General features: G+C 38.2%; 2 protein-coding genes across 4 annotated transcripts in view; both read right to left on the reverse strand.

The window, feature by feature from the left end:
• Positions 1 to 1,655, reverse strand: part of LOC137997318 (ATP-binding cassette sub-family C member 4-like) — a 34,334-nt gene extending 32,679 nt beyond the window's left edge. The window contains exon 1 of the mRNA XM_068843238.1: positions 1,534 to 1,655. The gene's annotated coding sequence lies outside the window, so the exon portion shown is untranslated. The remainder of the gene's footprint in view (positions 1 to 1,533) is intronic.
• Positions 1,656 to 4,801: 3,146 nt separating this feature from the next.
• Positions 4,802 to 5,000, reverse strand: part of LOC137997321 (basement membrane-specific heparan sulfate proteoglycan core protein-like) — a 112,221-nt gene continuing 112,022 nt past the window's right edge. For all 3 annotated transcript variants that reach the window (XM_068843244.1, XM_068843245.1, XM_068843246.1), the window contains exon 47: positions 4,802 to 5,000. This exon is cut by the window's right edge and continues 3,714 nt beyond it. The gene's annotated coding sequence lies outside the window, so the exon portion shown is untranslated.

A 5,000-nucleotide genomic window follows, 5' to 3' on the forward strand; every position in this document is an offset into this window, starting at 1 on the left:
AAAGTATCGTTATATCGGGGTAAAATTAACATGTACTTTTTTTACTACTGTACATATTGTTTAATTAAACCTGTAATGAGTATCAAATGACTCAATTTGCAAAGCATTAGACGTTATCAAGGTTACACAACAAAGTCTGTGGTATGAATCGTAAAAGGGAAACAAAACAAAGCAAAACTTAAACATTTGAAGTTGTATCTATGTACTGATGCTGTAATATCGTTATATCGGGGAAGATTTTACGCTCGGTGTGCTAAAAACTCATCGTTATATCGTGAAGATCGTTATATCGGGGTTCTGGCCCATACATTTTACTGTAACTTTTGCCGGGACATAGCATATTTATCGTTATACCGGGAATATCGTTATATCGAGGATCGGGATTCCACTGTAATAACATTTCCCTATCGCACGAACCATCCACCCTTCCCCCTCAATTGCTACCTGTACCCCTACAAATATCGAACGCACTCGCTAAGCTTCGATTACCCCTAGTTCTAACTTTAATTTTAAGTCAGAAATTACTGACGCACTACAGGTGTACATATCATTTTAAGGACATACCGGTATGTCGGATTTCATTGAAAGGAAAAATTCTCTAAGGAAATTTGGCTGGGTTTTTTCTTTATGAACTGCCTCCTGTCGGTTTTTCATTTGACCAATACGTGTAGAACAAGCTAAAAAGCTAAATTCAAGCTAAGGTGATTCTTATTATGTTAGAGTTCGTTTTTAAACAGGCACAAAACTAAGCACAGCACCCCAAAATTGTGGCTTGGTACCAATAATGAAAAGCGCGCTGGCAAAAAAACACAGTTCAAGAAATGTGCTTTGTTCTTCAGCCTATAATTCCTAGCCTGACGGATGTTAAATTAATCTGTCGGTTACATTTAATGCTGTTTTTCGAGGAGACGGACAAACGGCAGTATCCGGTGTCGGAGAAGAGGGAAAAAACAATAAATTTCAACCCACATATATCGTCCTCGAGAATTGAAAAAAATGCCAAATTACTCGAAGGCGAGTGATTCCACCACCACACTATAACACTGCTACTTCCTCTCACCCAGTTGACATATCGCATGTTCTAAATTTTTCATCTCGTCGCAAAATTCTGGCCTTCTTAAATTGCGATGTTTCAGTAAACTAACCCCTTCCGGTTGCATGTCTTACTGTCCTAAGTAGACATTCACAAACTGCACATTTTGTTATGCGAATTTTTGAAATTTCTCAACTTTATATATTCATTTTCAGGGTCCAAAATTAGAATTGCAGAGCCCTTCTGCTTAATTGCATGTTATTGACAAAATATAAAGTATTCCTCACCATTTTAGAGCATTCAACATTGAACGTATTGTAAAAACAAATGTTGAAAGGCGGTGGCTTGAGGAAAGGGAACAACGACAGTCCATTGTAAGCGACCACGTGTAAAGGCGATGCAGATTAATTCTGGCTTTACTGACGATCTCAAAATGGACCACTCAGTTTTTAAATTCTTGTTAGTTCTTATTAAACAAGCAGAGCGACTAGCTCACTTACCTTTGAATACTGACGCTCCTTACAAGTTCGCTGACACAGGAAAGCATGGAAGGCACGCGCTGCACTAAATAAGATCAAAGAGTCGTAAAAGAATCAAAACACATGCCTTGATGATCTGTGTATAGATACTTAAACGGGTCGAAATAACAATACTGAAATCCCAAAGGGATTGCATAATTTATCACACCCGATTTGAGTGCAGCGATGGTAAATTCAAGGGAATGGCGGTTCGTTGCTGTTTATGTTATTATTATTATTATTATTATTATTATTATTATTATTATTATTATTATTATTATCGCGCTGCCTGTATGGTTAGTAAAAATAAAAGTTTTTCTAATTGGCCGCGTTTCCGGTTACTGCTTAATTAAATCATTTTCTTCTCTTTCTTCTGTAGAAGAATTGATTGCCTAACAAGTGAATTCCGAAAAAAAACCTTTCTCGAGCATAGCAACGAAGTTTTAAGCAGGGGTCATCTTCATTTGGTTGGTGTTTTGTATAATATCTCTCCATTGCCGTCATGCTCATCCTCTGGAGTGTGTTTTTTGTGAAATTCAATCGCTAATTGTTTCCACGCACGTCCGCACTATTCAAGCGGACGAGGACGAAAATACTGCTCAATTTTCACGAAAGTAAAGGAAAAGAACTTTAAAAACATGCATTCACAGCCCCATTAAATTTACGCAACGGTTCGTCCTCGAGTTTTCCAAACTTTCAGCCACTAGTCTACTCGATCAGCTACCTTTTCCAGAGCTTTTCCATCCTCCCGCTCACTTCTCTTTGAAGTTTCATGATGATTCGGAAATAAATGTGCCATTCTTTTGCCGACCTGGAATTTTTTCCTCGGCGTTTTTGTCGCCATGGTATTTTAACTGATGCTTGAAAAATTTGTATGAAAGTCAAGTAGACTGGTGCACGACTGATAAAACCTCGCGAATATCAGTCGTGCAGTAGTCTACTTGACTTTCATAAATATTTTTAATCAATTTTGACTGATCACGATCTTTTCTGATCCAACGCTGTGCAAGACTTATCGTCCACGGTTTTTGCAAAGGTTTTAAAACATGAACTTCACTAATGCTCGAAGTAATGCGTGACATATTACAGTCTCGTTACCTGCGCAGTAACGTTGCGCACAAACAATTAGCGCGAACGTCCTTAAAAAAACGAAGAGTGTGTAGTGTTTATGGAAATAATTATGCTTCTGCATAAAGTACGAAATTAATCGTCATTAGTGTGTACAGTACAGTGATCAAACAGATCAAACACCTCTGAGCTGACAGCAGTAAACAAACAAGCCTTGCAAGCAATAACCAACAATTTTAATGAACAACTAAAAACTGAAGTTACATGCACAAGTTATCTCTTTCACAACATTTTCCGTTTGACTGATAATCTTTTGATAGTGAAGGTGCATGAATAATAATTTCAAGGTCCTGGCGCCTGTTTCTCGGAAGTCCCGAAACTATTCGGGGTTTTTTCGGGTGCGACAATTCCCTTTGTTTCTTAAAAACGGAGAGATTTTAAGTCAACAAACTTCAGTATCATTTTACTTACTGTTATTCCGTGGGATGCCAAAGGCAGCCACGGTAACAATTCAGGCCCATTCCTTTTTCTTCATCGTAGTCACGAATGTGCATGTCCCGTGGATATTGACTTCCTTCAGTATTTCCAAACTCCCTTACGGCGATTAGAACATCCACTCTTATCCCAGCTTTTTGGCATGCTGAGCCCGCTAAGCAACTCGGCCACGAAGTTCTGTTATGACGATGTGAGCAAGAATTAAGTGTGGAATCCTTTCCGCCCGCGATTGTTGACACAGTATTAAACCTCACATCGTAACATATACTCCAATCGACCTGTTTCTTGCGAACCAGATTATTCAGTCGTTCCAAAAGATTTTGACTCGAACCAGTGCGTTTAATTGGCCATTGTGCCAAACATTTTGCGAATCGAAGCAGTGTGTTCAATCGGGCTTTGTGCCAAGCATTTATCAATTCAACCAAAGTATTTATTTTGCCATTGTGAGTCAACACCCCATGTTTGGGGATTCCAACGCCATTCCTGCCAATACAGTATAAAAACGTGAACAACAAAAAGCTTCCGCGGAGACAATACGCAGTGGTCTTCCGTGAACGAGCTTTAAGTGGAAATCGATTACGTCAATGACATTAAGCTTTATATCAAACCGACAAATCAAATCCATACAGGAATAAGAAAAAGACGTAGAAAGAAGATTAGAAAATAGCCTTCAACGGCCAAACAAAATAAAAAAGGAAGTCACATTTTCTTTAAAAAAATAGCTCTCGGTGTTGCGGGAACTTCGCAGTGGTCCCCCATCTAAGTAACAACACCATCCGAAGGGGCTTAACTTTAGTTGACACATTCCGTGGTAAATCCATTTCTTCTAGTACAGAAATCAAAACCGCGATTGTATAAAACGTGAATCTTAGACAGGAAGGTTCCAATCAAGATGACATCGACAGGCTTTTTTATTCAATAGTCTTGCCAAAAATAACAAATGAATCATTTAAAAAATTGAAACTGTTAGAACCTCTTTATTTATATTTATTTCAATAATTTTCCATATTAAATTTATTTTATGATTTAGAAAACGACGAAGTGAAATTTAAGGTTGTAATCTGTTCTTCCTTTAATTTCATATCACCAATGCCAGCCTTTGTGATCAATTTAAAATAGACCTGCGATTTCCGGCTGTTGCTTGTTTTATATGTTATCGTGCCGCGGAAAAAACCTTGGAGCCAACATCTCCAGACTTGCGACTAACGTTGCAACGTTGTTTTCTATATATCTGCTTATCTTGCAACTTACACAGTTCGCTGTTTCACTTTATATATTTTTGTAGATGCGGGGTAGATGGTACGGTGATGATCATGAAGCAATCGGTTCTTTGTCTGAATGTCATAGATCAACACTACCTTTATTTTCACTTACCAGCAGAGGGAATAAACGCATCCTATAACAAAAAGATCCTCTTAATGCACAAAATAATGTGTCGGCAAACGTACTATACAGTAAGACTAGAGCGAATATTATAGTTAGTATATGATGAGATCAAAAGAAAATGGGCTGAAACTTTCAAAAGTGGCAACCACATGCATGCCGAGCCTTCTACATCAAAATAAGATAGAAAGGCAGCTTGCCAGACGAAAAAATCTGTGGTCTTTTCCGAAGGGGCAAAGCCTTACCAGGAGTGTTGCTTCCATATACGTATGTACAGTAGACATGTAGGAAAATATATCTTTTTTATTGCCTGAAAGCGTTTTCATCATTAAATGCGTAACAAATGAGGTCAATGTGAACCCCAAGAGGTCCGATCATCCAAAGAAACTGTTCATTAGAGAGAGTGATTCTCTGAATCTTCTTTAAGTAAGGGCTAATAAGGCGTAAACGACAAATTCATGGCAGAATTCATCCGTGTGTGATAGGTACTCGTCAATGATCAC

Source organism: Montipora foliosa, chromosome 3 (genome assembly GCF_036669935.1).
Source record: "Montipora foliosa isolate CH-2021 chromosome 3, ASM3666993v2, whole genome shotgun sequence".
Classification (NCBI taxonomy): Eukaryota; Metazoa; Cnidaria; class Anthozoa; order Scleractinia; family Acroporidae; genus Montipora; species Montipora foliosa.